Genomic DNA, 18705 nt, shown 5'->3' with positions numbered 1-18705 from the left:
AAAATATGAAGATACTGATCCCAAGTTCTGTGATTCTGATGACAATAAAGACGGCACAATTTATTGATTTCCTTCATCCATCTCTCTGAAGCATTAGATTGAGGGTGAAAAAGTGAAATGAAAATTGGTTTAATCTTACGACGCCGTAGAGTACGAAGCCAAATTTTAGAGCGAAACTGTGATCCATTATCTGATATAACCTTATCAACATGACCCACTTCTTTAAGAAAATGTTTGATGAAAGCATTAGATACTGAACGAGCTGTTGCCCTGCGTAAAGGTGTAAAACACACATATTTTGATGTCAATTCCACTGCTACGAAAATGTACGCAAAACCATTAGTAGAACGAACCACTGGACCGAACAAATCGACTGCAGCCATGTTCTTTAATTTCGCTGGAATGATAGGAAACAACGGTGCTCTGTGAGAAACAGTTGGCGGCTTAGCCTGTTGACATAATTTGCATTTGGCAAGAACAGATCAAATACGTTTTTCCATATTACTGAAGTAGCAATTTTCTCGTAATTTATGAAAGCATTTTCTGGGACCAAAGTGCGCATAACTGAAATGTGTAAACGAGGTGTGGCCAAATCATCCAATCTAACAAGCATCTAAGAAAATTACAGACACCAAGGAAACTACAAACATCACGTTTTGTGGTAGGAACAGCATAATTACGAATAGCGTCTACCTTCTCTGGATCAGGAAGAATACCTTCTGTAGAAATAATGTGACCGAGAAATTTCACCTGAGAACGACCAAATTCAGATTTTTCCAAGTTCACTGTAATGGCAACTCTTGCAAAAATACGTAATAATGAATCCAAAATTTTGTTGTGCTCACTCCAAGAATGTTTAGCAATAAGAATATCGTCAACATATGAAGTAATATTGTCACGAAGATAAACAGGTAAAATTTCATTTAAACTACGAATGAATGCTGCAGAAGATACAGTAAGTACAAACGGTAATTTCCGAAACTGGTAACAGTTACCAAAGGCTAAAAAGGCAGTATATTTTCTACAATCAGGGTGGATTTCTATTTGCCAAAAACTTGCGCGCATATCAATCGTGGATAAAACTTTAATTCCATGGAAATGTTGAAGAAGTTCATCTAAATTTTGTGGACGGTCAGTTTCAGGAATAATAATATTATTTATCTGTCTGGAATCCAGAACCAAACGAATTGATCCATCCTTTTTAAGAACGACATGTAATGGGCTGGTATAAGGACTGACCGCTGGCTCAATAATGCCCTGATCTAAAATGTATTGAAGTTCATTCTTAACCTTGTCTCTGTAAGCCAAAGGAATAGCGTACGTTTTCCCGCGAAATGGTGTGTGTTCTTTTACTTTAAATAAATATTGTAAGCCTTGTATAGTTCCTGTGTGATGACTAAACACTGTAGCATGTGAAGTCAAAATATGGTGCAGCTCTTCTGTTGCAACGTCATCTGGCACTTCAGCTTTCTTAACCTTTTCATTAATTAATTCTTCGCTACTAATTACATCCTCCATCGCGTCTCTGTATCTATTGTCATTGTCATGAATAAACACACTGTCGTCATAAGAAACATCAGAAGTAAGAAACCTTAAACATTTTGTATCTGATTCAGATCTTGCTAAACACTCGAAAAATTTCAAACATTTCGGCATTCCGGCAACAGTCAAATTCACACTTCCTTCTTTAAAGTTCAAAATTGCCTTATGTGTGTTAAGAAACTCCATACCTAATATAATCTGTGTACTGAGTAATGGAACAATAATAAAATTAGCAGAAAATTCGTATCCTTGACAAATGAAATTTAGGTTGGTCTGTTGTTTAACTTCCACACCTTTTCCAGAAATCGCTCCTCGAATTGTAGTTTTAGAAATAGGTAACACAGCACAGGCAATAGTTCTTTCACATATACGAAAAACTGATTCACTAATGACGTTCAATGGGCTCCCAGAATCTAAAACTGCAGTGAACTTATTCTTACCCACACATACTTCAATAACAGGATGTAAAAATGCGTCTACATTATTTTCCTTTTCGCCTAGCAAAATGTCTCTCATATCTTCCAGGCGTACGTAGTGTAAAGTTGTAGTGTCATTACTTTCTGAACCGTCTATATTGCTGCCAGAAGCCGAAGCTGCAAGTCATGGTCGATTGTTTGCGTCGCGTCTTTGATTATTCCCGTCATTTCGCGGATCAATTTCTACTATTTCCACTTGTCTTTCTGAATTTCTGTCACGCGGAGGATGCCAATTAGGTCCTTCCTGTCTGTTAGATGCAAATTCTTGGTTGTGTCTGTTATTAAAATTTCTGTTTTGCTGTCTGTCTGCATAACTACTTCTTGTATAATTTCGACTGTCACTTCTGAAATTATTGTTGTATCTACTACCCTGGTTATTTCTGTAGTAAGAATTTCTATTATTGTATGAATAATTTCTATCTTGATGATACCGATTACTGTTTCCGTATGGTTGATCATTCCGGTAGGAATTACCGTTATTATAATTGTCTGTGTAATTTCTGTTAGAACGTCTGTTATTGTCATAAAGCTGGTATCTATTGTCCTGTCTGTTACGTCTGTCATTCTCAAAATTACCCATATAACGCCCGTTCCGATCACTATCCCTTTTCTCTGAAAATCTATCGTAATTACTGTTACTGAAAAAGTTACAAGAAGTCCCGTCGTCGTTGTCATACTCAAGTTCTTGTAACAAAGTCTTAAAGGTCTCAATGTCATCTTTACATCTTCCGGCTAAAGCAATTTGTCTTATGGATTGTGGCAGCTTAGTTAAACAAATGCGAATTAATTCAGTCGGACTATAAGGGTTGGACAGGAACTGATTCTTTCGAATCATGTCTTCAAAGTATTCTGCAGGCGTGCGGAACTCAGACTGTTTGAAATTACGCTGCATAATAAGACTGTGTTTGTCTTGCGTGTTTTCGGACCAATATGCCGATAGAAATGCATGATAAAAATCATTCAGATTATTACAATCTCTAATGAGTGCACGCATCCGCGTCGCCGGTTCGTTTTCTAAATATCCACACATAAATTCCAGTTTGTGACTTAGTGGCCAATTTGGTGGGAGTGCATACATAAATTGATCTAACCATGCACATGGATGTATGTCATTCTTAGAATTGCGGAAGATCTTAAATTTCCGAACAGTCAAAAAGTGTTTATAGTCAAAGTTTTCGCCTCGTGGCGACAAAGACCTACCGCGTCTGTCCCAGTTTGAATGTCGATTATTGCCAAGTTCGCGCGCCTGGCGCTCTCTTGTTGCGTCCCGTAAATGAAACAAATTATTTTCTTCAAACCCCTCCGCTATCTGTGATTCTAAATTTCTTCTGCTGTCTTTTCCTATAATTTCGCCTTCAATTTGTTTGACTTGCTTTCGTAATGCCTCAACTTCCCTTTTAACGCGTTCATTAAATTTTCCCTGATTTTCAACATGCTTATTTATGTTCTGGTACTCTTCGGTTTCTGCAAATGGTAATGGAGCTGTATCATCCGAATCTCTGTCCCCATGTAAACTAAGATTTGTCAATTTATCTGAAATTTCCTCAACTCTTTCCAATAAGTCACCTATTTTTTTCTCTCTGTTTATTTACGTCTTCCGTAAGTGTCGCGACTCGGGTTTCAGTGTTGACACATTTGGTAGTTAACTGTTCATATTTTTGTGTTAGATTATTTATTCTGTCATTTGGTACGGATTCCTCGATTCTCTCAAATATTTCTTCCTTATCGTGTGCACATTGTAAATGTAACTCTGAAAATTTCTGTACTATCACGCGATCTCTCTCCTCCTGTTCTCTATCCTGTTCCCTTTGTCTAATCTCTACTGCAATTAATCTATTATTGTGAGAATTCAAAATCGGTTGTACTTCTTCTCTGATTTCTTTTTTTAATTCATCTTTCATATTTTTGAAACATGTCCCTATTCGTGAGTCTAACCGTGTTTCCATTGTCCCCATCTGTGTTTTTAATTCAGATCTAAACTGTGTTTCCATTGTTCCCATATCAGTTTTTAATTCAGATCCCAAAGTTCCCATCTCTGTTTTAATTGTTCCTATCTCTGTTTTAAATTCAGATCAAAACTGCTCCATTGTACCCATACCAGTTGTAATTATTCCTATTTGTGATCCCTGTGAGTCTAACCGTGTTGCCAAAGTTCCTATCTCTGTTTTAATTGTTCCCATATCAGTTGTAATTGTTCCTATTTGTGATCCCAAATTTAATATTGCACCCATCAACTGCTCCATAATAGCCGGTTCGAAATTCTTCTCGCCCCTAACATTTCCCGCGAAACCAACTTCTTTCGTCATGGCTGTAAAGCTATCTGTGTTCGATACTATTTCACAATCTTCTATCGTTAATCTCGTATTCTGTGAATTTTCTGATTGAGAAAAATTTTGAAATGGTTCCGGACTATTTTCCCGACTTATTAAATTGTTTTCCACTTCATTATTCATCATACTGTTCTCCTGTGTTGGCGAGTTCGCCATGTCAACAATTTCTTCATTTTGACTATCCATCATTTTTGCCTTTTTCATCGATCGCGTAATCATTTACAAAACATACAAAACTCGTCACTTTATGAAAATTACACACAATGACACTTTATCTCCAACAATACCATTCACACGAAATGTTCCCTCAAACACGATTAATCGAACAATTGAAATAATTGCACTAAATTGTCAAACCCGTAGACAAGACAACAGAAATGAAATTTTGCAAAAAAAATACCATTAGAAGAATAACAATTACCAAATCTACACATGCAATATAGACTACAATTACTAAACTACAAATTACTACAACAATCCTACTGTCTACTATTTCTACAATCAGAAGAATTCCAAGGGACGATCCGAAGCAGCGGTCGCCACGTGCATGGGGGCTTAATTAATATATAATGAAAATAATTTTAATTTTTGGTAGCAGTATGTCCGATTACGCTATGTCTTGTAAACGGTTGGCCCTGACTAGTATTATTACGCAATCTGACTGCATAGAACAACAACAAAGAATGAAATGGAAATTTTCATTAACACAATTAATTAATTAAGTCCCCAGCAACTATAAAACCTACGAAACCAAAGCACAAGTGTAACTGTTCTGTGTGTGGAAGTATGACTCAACGTACGCATCTGGCACGGTTCTTCTTCAACAACACAAGAAATTTTAAATATCATTTATACTGAATTAATTAAAGAAAATAGAAATACCATAATTACTCAAGAAAACCAGAATTACACTCTAATACAAGAACACAAGCCAGATGCTTTGGTGACTGAACCTGTAATGACGCATTATTCAGGACATTGAAATAATGAGAAAGAAAAGAAAAGTAGTTTGTTACCTTAATTTATATTGATGAAAGGCACTCTAGACATTACAATCTCTCCACACCGACTCGCTACTATCACATCTCAACAAGAAATTTTCAGTATCACATCTCAGCAAGCACTGCCTACTAGCTCATCTCAACAAACACTACTCACTACGACATCTCAGCACTGACTACCACGAGTTCCCCCAAAGCACTGCCCACTACGAGTTCTCAATAATCACTGCCAGTGGAGCCGGCGGAACAATACTCTCTAGCGCGATCTCTGGCGCTGTGGCTCAGTGTAGCCACCTTTCACCAGTAGACATATAGATTTACAGCAAACAGCTGATGGTTAATAATGCGTTTCCTTGTGATAGGTAAAATTCTTGATGACGACCCAAATAGACAGGAGTGGCGATGAAAGGGGACTGTTGGATGACATTACAGCATAAATGTGAAATGTGTGGAGAGTAAACGGGTTGATATCACAATGCATCTGTTATACTTATATGTCATAATTTGTAATGTGTATTCATATTTTTAAAACCTTGCTGTAAATTAAGTTTATTCTTGCATCACAGTCAAATTTTATTCCTAGTGCTACCTAATATACTAATGGTGTAAGTACGTAACAGGAAGGCTGCATTATCAGCTACTAACGTAATAAATCATTTTTGATGGATTACCCCCCTCTCTTTTGCAGCAAATAGATGTGAAGAATTAAGTGCAGCTGATAATAGATATACAGGTAGTAGCATCTAAAGTTTCCAGGAGTGCTGTGAAGACGGCATGCTGCGCACTGTTACACAAGCAGCAGCTGCAACCAGCTGCATATTGCTGCCCATAAAACTACAAATATTTCGCTCAAGGGGACATCAACACACAGTAGAATCCCAAAATATAGCTATGTGGCATCACATTTAGTAAAAACTCTGTATATAGTTCCAGAGAAAAGTTTATAAATGAACAGCTAAACTTTTAAGAACAAGTAATAACGGAGACACAAAAGTTCAACAACATTGTGCGCAAGATAGGACACTCTCTTTGCAGGTGGTTGGGAGCTTCACCATATATTTATCTCGTTAATCAGCAATGTGGCTAGAATCGGATTTTGTAACAAGCAGTGAAGGGTTACCTCATGATCAGTTCAATGAGGTGTGATTCTGAGACTTACAAGAGCTCCATTACACTGCTGATAATCTTTGGGTTTCACCTTGTCGATACGTCGTGACACACTGCAGCACACTGTAACCCGCCCTAGTTCATACAGTAATCATAAGTTATCTCATGATTGGAACATAAATGAACTGGCAGATGGTAAGATTGTGAAGTGACGACGTGGCTTGATGAATTCTCTCGTGCAGTAAGTCTTTATTTCGTAGCCATCTTCCAGCTCGTAATAACTTCTGGTCATCCATAAAAGCATTCAGCACCATCTAATGGCTAGCCACATCGATAAGGTCGTTGTTTCATAGTTATTGTATCTTCTGTATGTTCTTCAGACGCGTTACATCAAAGCACAGTACAGTTCGTTAAGAGACTTCTCTGCGGTTATTCTCACTTTCCTGGCAATCGTGCAGTTAACAATAACCCTAAGACCGAATGTAACACTCAATGCAATATTAATAGGTTTGACTACCGACAAATGATGCCAAACTAGCAGACGATCTTAAATTTTTCGTCTGGCTAATCTTCCAATAATGTTTTCTAAAACGGACGAAGAAATGACATCATTCTTAAGCCAGCTGGTCACTCCCACCAAGGGCTTTTTTATGTTGTTTGGCTGTATATACTCCCCGTGATTCAACTCAGATGTGTTTTGGGAGCAGCCGGCCGAGGTGGAAGAGCGGTTCTAGGCGTTTAACTCTGGAACCGCGTGACCGCTACGGTTGCAGGTTCGAATCCTGCCTCGGGCACAGGTGTGTGTGATGTCCTTAGGTTAGTTAGGTTTAAGTAGTTCAAAGTTCTAGGGGACTGGTGACCTCAGAAGTTAAGTCCCGTAGTGCTCAGAGCTATTTGAGCCATTTGTTTCGGGAGCATGTTACATCATTTCATGAAACAAGTAAAATATTCTGTTGCATCTCGTAAATACAGTTCCCCCGGAATGTCTTCCATCCTTTAGACTAAATTTCGAACCATGTTTGCACGATTAATGAGTCAGTTGCGTCAGCCCATAGATATGTTTGTAGATGGCCACATTCAGTGACGGAACACATAGCTAAAAATGGCAGGAATCAGTATAAGATCCACGGAGTTCTACCCGAGGCAAAAACAATTTTTTAAATGGAGATTCCTATGATATGGAACACAACTATTTAACTCGGATGCGTCGCAGAATTCGTATAGTTGAATTCTACTGACTGTTTCTTCTATTAGGTCTCTCCGTTCAATACGAATCTCTTCTGTTAACCTGATCTCTTCGTATAATGGCTGCCATATTCACTTCATTTCTGAAGACAAAAGTTCGTCTCATGTTAGCTGCTTCTATGCAGGAAGGTAGAAGAGTATTTTAAATGTGATCACAATGACTATAATCAAACTCCAAGGCTCGAAAATAAATGAAATAACCGACAAGATAGTGCGCTTTGTGATTTGATAACAACCATGTGTTAGCTTTAAGTTCCGCCTTATGCAAGACACTTTTTTTTTTTTTTTTTGTTTCATCCATACATGTTTAAGCACTTTTGTGATGTCGTCAGTGAGTTCAATTTTTATTTTTAACTTATATGATGTTATTGTCCATTTATTTTGGTAGCTATTCTGCTACACAGTATACAACTTGTCATAGTTATGAAGTTGTTCTGCGTTCTCCTGTGTTGTTGGCGAAGTAAATAGGCTTACTTCTTAACCTATGGTCGCTTCGCACTGCACTTTTTTCGATTTCTCAAAACATAGGTGGAGTTTTCGCTGCCATTACGTGTTGTTGTCTGCACCACAAGATGATTATCAACCCCATGATTTTTATATCATCATCATTGTCAAGTCTTACAAAAAGTTCTGTTTAACGCAACGCAGAAGGAATACTTCCTAGCAAATTACGGCTGTTGCTGCGCCATTGCCGGCATAAAGACCACCGTTCGGAAACAGGCTAATGGATCTTGTTGAAATTTAACTGCTTCCTCAGCCTAACACAGAATTTTTGTTGCCTTGATATAGTAACCGCGTTCCTCATACATTGTCTGAGACAAAGTATTACTCGAAAAGGAGTGCAATCCATTCCTCATGTATCTGCACAATCCTGAATGAACGTAGATTAGTCATTTCACCACATTATCCGCTGGTAGACAAAATCTTCTTCGGCTTCAACAGTATGTCTGTAAATTTCTTTCTATAAATACAATGCACTGAGTGTGAAAACGAGGAAATATTCTGCACAATTCCTGTTTATGGACTCTACTTTGAACGAAATGTCACGTGAAGTTGATTTAGTTGAACAGTCAAAAGCACTTCTTGATTATAAGTAATATTATTGGATCATTGCACGATGAGGCGAAACTTGCACAACTTCCCTTCAATTTAGACTGCCTTGCGACTCTATATTCAGCTTGAGATTAACGTCTTGAGGCTACGTGAGAAGAATCGCCTAGTTTACTTGGATCATTATGAAACGGATGTAAACGATGAATAACTTTACAGAATTTCTTACAGTGTATTCAATAAAATGTGCTGCGCATTATCTTCTTTTAGTTCTTCTGTTTCCCAAACTATCTTAACAAAATTTTAGCTTCAGCGTTGGATTTAGCCAAGAAGACAATGCCGGCCACCATGACAAATTTAATGCAAGCCTGATGCCTTCCTATCCAGCTCTGTCTGTTGGAAAATGGGGTAGCCGCTGAATATAAGCACAAAACTCTCCTCCCTACAAAACATCAAATTTGCAGGCCTAGCCAAATTCTGGTTCTTCTCAAGTGGCACTTGACGTATGCCATGCACTGCGTTCAATTATTTGTTCCGGTAATGCATCCGGTTCCTTAGATAAAACCACAGACTCAACCCTCATATGACGTTCATTAATAAATGGGGCCACTTACACAGGAAAGGCTCTTCAGATTCCTCGAATCAATATTTTGCTGAGTCACGTCTTCATTTTGAGTCGCTGAGAGCATGAAGCACGACTCACACCCAAAACCGAGTAAAGCACAAAATATTTGCCACTGGCCAGTATTGTTACTATTTCTGTTGCGAGCGGAATGCATTTACATGGGTCGACATTCAGAACGCAGTAACTGAATATGATTGGCTCGTTAGACGTGGTATTGCATTTCCTATCCACATTATTTTGACACTCCTATTGTCTTTGCTTATGCTACACCTCATAGTGTAACAACGAGTGATGTCGTTTTTCACAAATATGAAGGAAGAGTGGGGAGGGGGAAGGGGAGGGGGGAAAGGCAAGAAGTTTCTGTGATATTGAATACATCTAAAACATAAGCCGTCGTGCTTTACAATATTTCTGTAGAAAGCGTAGCTTTTTGCCGATTTGCTTTCAAGAAATGTGCTAGTTTTTCTTGAGCGTTGGGAGGGTTTCAAGCTCAATCAAAATTCTGTGCTTATTGTAGGTTCGAATTTTTAGAAGGACAAATTGCGACGCAATGACAAGTTTTAAGGAAATATTTCACTGTAATGCTTTGAGTGCATACTTATCATTTGATGCCTAGTTCAGAAGCGAATGCAGTTCAGTTACAGACAATTTTGTCATTGAAACTAACGTTAAAAAAAAAGTTACTTCAAATGTTATGACGCAGTTACCCGTGGATTACTGTGGCCATCTGAAAAACGTCAAAATCATCATTGTTTACCAAAAGATAAGGAGTCAAACTGCATGTTTCACCAGTCATGTAGCTCAGCAAATGACGGGTTTTTGCCGTTTTATCTAATACGTAATTATTTGTTAGAAGACTAGCGAACCCGGCAATGCTTCCTTATGGGAATGGGATCTCCGTCCTAATCTCCTCCCTCCTTCCCTAACTCTACGCATTTCCTCCACCCTCATCTCCATGTCTATATCCTCCTTCCTCTTCTTTATATCCATTTCCTCTACGCTTCCCCCCTTTCTCTGACCTTATTTATTGATATTGGGAGCGAAACCTTGGTTGGGTTCAAAGCACTATGGGACTTAACATTTGAGGTCATCAGTCCCCTAGACTTAGAACTATTTAAACCTAACTAACCTAAGGACATCACACACATCCATGCCCGAGGCAGGATTCGAACCTGCGACCGTACAGCCGCCTAGAACCGCTCGGTCATAGCGGCCGGCCCTTGGTTGGGAGCAGAAGTAGAAATGAAAGGGGAAATCGATTGGACTGATTAGTAAATGGGGTAGGAGAGAGCCATTTCCAGTTGCTGGATCTATGAGGACAGTAACTTTAATGACAGTATTTCAAATAGCTTTAATTTACGAACAGATAGGGTCATAAAGTTAGCCATAAACACAACTGCTCTGTTCTCTGTTAAAAATGAAAAGGAAAACAAAACATCACATCTTCACACTACAGCTTAGTATGTTCTTTCTCGCAGCCGGTTTGACAGGAAGCGTTTGTTGTTTAATTTTTATCGATCTCCGTCTAACGGCTGTCTACGTTCTTCGTCAGTGTCATTGAGTCGACGATCACGTAGCTTGAGCTGCGCGTACGTCGAACGTTATTTCGACGCCTCACTGGTGGCATTTTTTCCAAAGAAATAAACCACGAACTGTAAACAGCTGAAAGTTTGCTACACACCAAATGACAACGAACTAACATCAATTCAGTCTCTGCAACACACAGAGATATCGCTTTCAATCTTGTTCTTCTTCGCGAAATTCCATCCGAATTCAGTCCGAAATTTGTTGTTGTTATGAAAACATGCCACAGCAGATCAAGATAAACGTCACAAGTTTTTATGAAGATATGTGAAAGCGGAACTGTCAAACCGACAGTCACAAATTTTTCAATGAATTTTTCACACAAAAGAACTGTCGAAATTTCCGACTTTTCCGGTGGATTTTCCAAAAATTTTCTTTTATACAAACTTCGTACCGATAATTACAAACACAACAAGTAACAAAATTCGCCAAATCGGTCGAGCCGTTCATAAGTGATGATCTTTCATATATGTGACAATTTATTTTTATTTATATAGAAGTACAAAACTACCGTGAAAGTGTGTGAACATTACCATGAAGCGATGGTGATAATTCTGTGACCGGACGTTTAACTCTGATTGTTCGTGCAAATGTTTCAGACTTTGCAGCATATGACACATCCATGACACTAACACTATTATGGTTCAACTGAATAGTAATCACCTTTTTCAAAACTTTGAAGAACGTTTTTCAAAATTTGAACAGTTTAAACAAGAAGGGAATATAAGCTTTCGAAATGTGGTGCTACAGAACATTGCTCAAGATTAGATGGGTAAATCACGTAACTAATGTGGAGGTACTGAATAGAATTGGAGAGAAAAGGAATTTGTGGCACAAATTGACTAGAAAAAGGGATCGCTTGGTAGGACATATTCTGAGGCATCAAGGGATCACCAATTTAGTACTGGAAGGAAGCGTGGAAGGGAGACCAAGAGATTAGTACGTTAAGCAGATTCAGAAGAATGTAAGGTGCAGTGATTATTCAGAGTTAAAGAGGCTTGCACAGGTAGAGTAGCGTGAGAGCTGCTTCAAACCTGTCTGTGGAATGAAGACCACCACCACAACAACAAGGAACGATCAGAGGACTTGTAACGGAAGCGATCAACAATGTCGACATGTTTTGTCACAGGAAAGCACGTCCAGCACCACACTTTATAGCTAAATGAACAGCGATCCTGCCTTGTGGTGATTTACGTTGTCGACTGCAGCGATGACAACGAGTATGCCTGGCCTCATGTATTCTTATGCTTCGGGCCACTGTCGCATCTGTGTGCCCACAAATCTTGATACCGTAAGATTCAACCAGGCGGCCAAATGGAGACCCACCATGAAGTATGAAGTCAAGATTAGATGGGTAGATCACGTAACTAATGAGGAGGTACTGAATAGAATTGGGGAGAAAAGGAATTTATGGCACAACGTAACTAGAAGAAAGGATGGGTTGGCAGGACACGTTCTGAGGCATCAAGGGATCACCAATTTAGTAACTCTGTCCCACACAAGTACATCTGACGCTGTTCACGCCCCATATATCCGGGGTTGTAACAACACTAAACACAAACAACACTAATGCCCTCTGGTGACCGTTCTATCTGTCAGAGTCTCTCAAATACCCGCCGACTGTCCGTACGTGTATGTGAGCGGTTTCCCTCATTTGCGGGACGTATCGTCGCCAGACTGATTCCCCATTTCCTGTGCTCCACTTATACAGGATGATCAGAAACAGTGTGATGATCGCGAAAAGGTGTTAGACGGTAGGCTGTGCTGAGAAATAATTGTTAAGAAAAAACCTGGATTTTGCGTTTCCGAGTTAATCAGCTTTGAAGTTAGCCAATTAGGTCGTTGAGCGCGCAAATTTAAGCGGCCCTCCAGGGACGGTGTAGTCACACGTATTCTTCCTCTGGATTCGTAAAACCAAACAAGAGAGCGAGAGAAAAATTGGGCATAGGATGGATGTAAGGATCGAACTAGAATCAAAGATTGAGCCGTCTCGTGTGCTGCCACCAACACTATGAGAACAACTGACACTAATGGTATCTGGCGAGCCACTTGAATTTGCGCACGCAACGGCCTGATAGCCTAACTTCAATGCTAATTAGCTCGGAAACGGCGTAACGTATCGGCCTCTTTCTCAACAGCTGTGTCTCTGCACAACCTAACATCCAACACAGTTACAGCTTTACATCTTCAAATCTGTTAAAATTTTTGGGCAGCTACTTTAAATAACAACAATAGCCAACGTATAATATCTGAGGCTTTCCCGATGTAGTAACTGCCTGAACGGTACTCGGGCGCAGAGTCGGTCCACAGTAGCACCTAAAGATGACGAGAATGCCTCTTGGCAGTATTGCGCAGTTTAGACAATACCACACGGTTATACACCCGAGAACGTTTCAGACAATAGCCAAAGAGTTTGGAGATTACGTGATACATTTACGAATTCTGTGCCATACAAAGTAAAAATTTTGGAAATACAGAAGCGTCCGATCTTACCCGTCGGCTTTGACCCATGACGTCACAAATACCGCGGAAACGACCATAAACAACAATTCCAATATGGCGGATATAAAAACATCGAATACGTATTGTAAACACTGAAATACACAAGTTTCACAAAAAGCCTAATGACTGTAACGGGACAAGCGTGGGAAATTGGGGGTTTTTGGGTGGGGAGAAACTAAATATGTCGTTATGCGGTGGGGGGAGTCTGCAGTGCCCCCCCATCCCCCCACAGGCTTCATTAGTGTGAAATCAATATTTTCGAATCATAGGCGGCCGCTGCCGCGGCCGCATTCCAAAAAAAAAACTCCCAACCTAACCTCAAGTGGGCTACGCTACAGATCAATATGTTCATCAAATTGCTTCATATTACGTATACATGTTCTTTAAACAAGAGTACATCAAACCATGTATTAGGTTTTCCGCGCCGTAATGACGTCACACACCACAACACGCTTACGTCACGGGTCAAAGCCGACGAGTAAGATCGGACCTTTCTGTTGACCCAAAATTTTTTCACATAGATTCGTCCATTTTGAGAGAAGAACAGTATCAGAATTATTAATTAGATTACATGCGAATAATATGAAAATAAAAAAATCAGATTAGGTACTTAACTTTGCTGTTTATGCGCTGTCCACCGCGTTGAAGCCAGATGCCGTAATTCCTGCCAAATGACAGCGGCCGTTTCACTTAACTTCCTTCAATCTGTTATTATCTGGAGCAAAACGTTTGTTGACGTAACGCTGGTTATTTTAGTTAGCAATGCACTGACAATTATGTGGTTATTTTTCTCGTAAAACGGAAACAAGGACAACCAACTGTCGAAACAAGAGAGTCTCAATAAGCACAGAGATTATATCTCCTCATTCCGCAGCATCTCTGGAGTGATTTGTGTAGACGTCGATAGAAGTTATCAGCCTCCAAGGACTTAGTCAGATATGGGTCCCAATAATTATTTACAGAATAAATTCTATAAATATCATGATCAAACCGAGGATAGAAACAGGACTCTGATAAAGACATATTTAACTTTTATATTAAGAACTCGTGAAAGAGAACAGACAGACCGTTTTAAGGTCATTGCATCAAACGCCTAGGGGTAACAGATTAGATTGTGGGGAACAGCTTTTATTAGAGGCAAGTTTTTTTTTTTTGTTTTTTTTTTTTTTGTTTTTTTTTTGAAACCACTCTTTCGCTTTAGGGATGGGGGTAGGTAGTATGCAGCACACTTGTTTAGGACACCGCACTACTGAAACGTCCCCTTAGAAAAATTTATGAATTACTGTGCTGATAAACCTCTTACATGATTTGATTTTCAAACAACTGAGCAAAACTGAACGTATTCAGACATTTCGCTCTTTACCTATTCTGATCAACACTAAACTGACACACAATATTTTTAGCGCAACGCAATCTGACTTTCAAAAATCCCTACAAAAGAATGGCCCTGACTAACAATAACCTATACCTTTCATGAATCACTTACCTCCCAAAAATCTTCGTTACTCGAAACTACTGAAGGGACTAACTACTGATAGGCGTAGTAAGCAAATGAAAGATTTTGATAAAAAACAAACAATGTATTTACCTTAATAGTGTTCAAAAGTCATTATATATATATATATATATATATATATATATATATATATATATATATATATATATATATATATATATCAGTTCATGACATCCAGTCTTACAAATTTATTTTTTTCTAACGGACACTCTTTCAGATCGTCCGCTCTCAAAACTCTGCCATCTCTCTCCCTACATCCACCACTGCTGGTGGCTCACCTCCAACTGCCCAACACTGCAATAGTGAATAATCCAACAATGCCAACCAGCCACAGACTGCACACAGCACAGTCAGTGATTTTCATACAGAGTGCTACGTGGCGTTACCAACATAAAAACCTAAACAGCCTACTTATACTACTTCGTTGAAATCTCGACGTCACAGGGCAGACGAATACTGAACGATTTGTAGCGTCGCGGAGAAACGTCAGTTGTTCGCCTTGATGTGCTTTATAATCCCTAAACATTTAATGTAATGACTTTGAAAACCCCCGTAGAAATGCCTTCCGCTCAGACAGGCAAATAGAATCATCAAGAAATGGCACAAACGCTACGCCATACACGGGGTGAGGCAGCTAGGATAGGCCACACAAAATACATCCAAAACGATTAAATACATCGAGTTGTTGTTTCCGATAAATTATAGGCGACGTGTGTAATGAACTTATAGGTTAATAGCTGCCCAATGACGACACAGATATTTTTAAATGGACTCTCATATTTATTTCCGTGGCACTGAAAAGCGCCTTCGAAGAGAGCTCCAACGTAACATATGTGGAACCTGACAAAATAGTAACAAGATAACAGCATTTCAAACTGCTGTCCCGCCGTCAGGAGAGAGGTTCAACACTGGAACTGCTACTCAACAACCGTCATTAGTACTGATTACTGGACTGTGGGGAAAATATCAATGATTAAAAAGGTATTATAGTTGTGACAATGTTAACCGAATAAAGTCAGAAAAAATCATGTTTGTCAGATGATCGCACTGTGGTGGAGCAACATCGACATTTAGGCAAACATGGAAGAAAAGCACTTCCGACTTTCGTAATTAATGTTCATTTCTTGTCTAGATATAACCTACTCATCCTAAACAAATTCCACTTAGTAATTTCAAAGCAAGCATCTCTCTACGGTAAGTAACGAAAACCATATAGAAATGTTCGAGTGCTACCTCTGACTATTTATATAACTTCAGATACTGAAATATGGTTGACGTAGATTTGAATTATTTGTATAGCATGCCATGTCGTGCAACGAATTTACTTAACATCTTATATCGTCCATGAAGAAATCATGTGGGGGTGTCCAAGATTTTAATATCGGCCACAAACTGAAATTAATTAGAAGTAAACTGGGGAGTTCGATCCATAGCTTCACAGAATGCAGCGACACCACAGTCTTCATGGCTAGATCTTTTGAAGTTCTAGAAGACAGATATACGAAAATTGTTATCATTTATTAGATGCTAACTGTTCTTCCTCTCCTTGATTTTGATTATAAGTGCATGTTGTTCAACTAAAGCAATTCGTCCAGCTTGTAATGGTATAATTGTGTGTCATCTAACAGACACAAAAGAAAGGTCTTTTGTCAACAGCTTGAACTTGGCTGGGTATCGCTTCGATCTGAGCTTGGACGACAGATATGGATACATCGTTCCATGCTGCTTCAGCTGTGTATAGTTCATCGCTCGTGTTAACTAACGAGTGGTGGCGTCTCAGTCACTTGGCAACCCATGGCCAGATGTTTACAGTACGGAAGAGGTCTAGATGACTTCCTGTTTGGGACATCAGTCAAGCGGTTTCTGTACCGAGCTCGGTTATCGCATGTGGGTTACATCGTAACAGATACCTAGAATATAGGACTCTACCATCAGCTTAACACGTCAGAAACGTAACATCTGCTGTCCAGATTACTGGCTATGTAAACCATAGATGATCCTGTTGTGTATTCGTGGCACCCAAAAAATCGCGCTTGGTGCTGGATCTATTTGACGATGACGAATACAGTCTGATAGGATTCGTTTTTCTCGGATACTGCACACATGAATACGCAAGACCAGGCGACATCTAGACAGACGACGTGGTGCCACTTCTATTTCCAATGCTGTGGTTGGGCGCACCACTTTCGGCGCGCCCGCTCTGCTGTCGAATCGAGGGAAGTCGTAACAATGTCCACCATGCTGCTCCAGGCATTCTCTGTATCGATATTTGTTTTACGCAGATGAAATGACACAATTTCAGAGACTTTGCTGGTCTCATGCAGATATGATTTTATGTATACAGACTCAAGCGGTGATTGAAAATTTGTACCAAGGCCGGGAATCGAACCCGGGTCTCCTGCTTACTAGGCAGGTGCGCTAGCCACTAAGCCGCCTTGACACAACGGTTCATACAATTTCATGGACTACCCTGGCACACCTCCCTCCTCGATCCAAATTCTCACTGCCACCCCAGCGAATTTAAATTCCCTCACTGTGAGACGATAAGGTTAATGCTTTTCTGGAAAAGTGTTTGCTTTTGCCCACGGAACCATGATTGTAATCAGAAGCGTACCTCTTAGTCCGAAGCCAATCGACGGCCACTGATGTTTTTCTTCAGGCCTCCAAAAATATGGAAATTATGTGGGGATGGATAATGTTTAAGGGATTCGTATCGAAACTTCTGCAACACTGTCGATGATGAGGATCATGATGTTTGGTTTGTTCAAATCAAATCAAATGGCTCTAAGCACTGTGGGACTTAACATCTGACGTCATTAGTCCCCTAGACTTAGAACTACTTAAACCTAATTAACCTAAGCACATCACACACATCCATGCCCGAGGCAGAATTCGAAGCTACTACCGTAGAAGCAGCGCGGTTCCGGACTGAAGTGCCTAGAACCGCTTGGCCACAGTGGACGGCTGTTTGGTTTGTGGGGTGCTCAAGCGTGGTCATCAGTGCCCGTACGAAGGCCCAATTTTAACACAGTCCCATTTCTTTTACGAAGTCCAGTCTAGCCACGGTCACGAATAATGATGAAGAAATGATGAGGACAACACAGTCCCTGTCCCCAGGCAGAGTAAATCCCCTACCCTTCCGCGAATCGAATCCGGGACCACATGATCCAGAGGCAGCAACTCTAGCCACTAGACCACGAGCTGCGGACTGCAACACTGTCGAAACAACCTTGGCAACATGTAGGCGGCCATTATCTCGCACCAGATCGTGCCGTCTATCAGCATTTCTGGGCGTTTGGAGTTCATGGCGCTCTCAATTTTTGTAAATTGTCCACGTACCGCTATGCATTAATTTTGGCACCGTGTTCCAGAAAGTCAGTAAGCAGTGCGCCCTAGTAGTCAAAGAAATAGGTCATCATGACTTTCCCCGAGCTGGCGGTACGGTTTTGCATTCTTTCGGTAAGTGTGAATCCACGTTCTACCATATTTAGCTCCGACTGTTGCTCTCTGGCTCAAAATCATGATACTATGTTTCAACTCCCGCGACAATATGAGACAGGGAAAGATATCCTTCATCGCGTTACCGTTCCAGATGCTGACGACGTTCTGTTCTACTTCCATTCGTCCTTAGGCTAGGGGCTGTACTGCTGCACACATATATTGTGAAGCTTCTGATGCGCTGTCATGATGGCGTGAGCGGTATCGTGACTGACGCCCAACATGAGCC

The 18705-nt window shown here is 40.0% G+C and overlaps 1 non-coding gene across 1 annotated transcript; it reads right to left on the bottom strand.

Moving 5' to 3' along the window:
• Positions 1–17346: 17346 nt before the first annotated feature.
• Trnat-agu (transfer RNA threonine (anticodon AGU)) lies at positions 17347–17418 on the bottom strand. Its single transcript has one exon. It is a non-coding gene; the product is annotated as a tRNA-Thr (tRNA).
• Between the last annotated feature and the right edge of the window lie 1287 nt (positions 17419–18705).

This window comes from Schistocerca nitens, chromosome 1 (assembly GCF_023898315.1).
Source record: "Schistocerca nitens isolate TAMUIC-IGC-003100 chromosome 1, iqSchNite1.1, whole genome shotgun sequence".
Taxonomy (NCBI): domain Eukaryota; kingdom Metazoa; phylum Arthropoda; class Insecta; order Orthoptera; family Acrididae; genus Schistocerca; species Schistocerca nitens.
The sequence above is the reverse complement of the archived record's forward strand: the minus strand, read 5'-3'. Positions and strand labels throughout refer to the sequence as shown.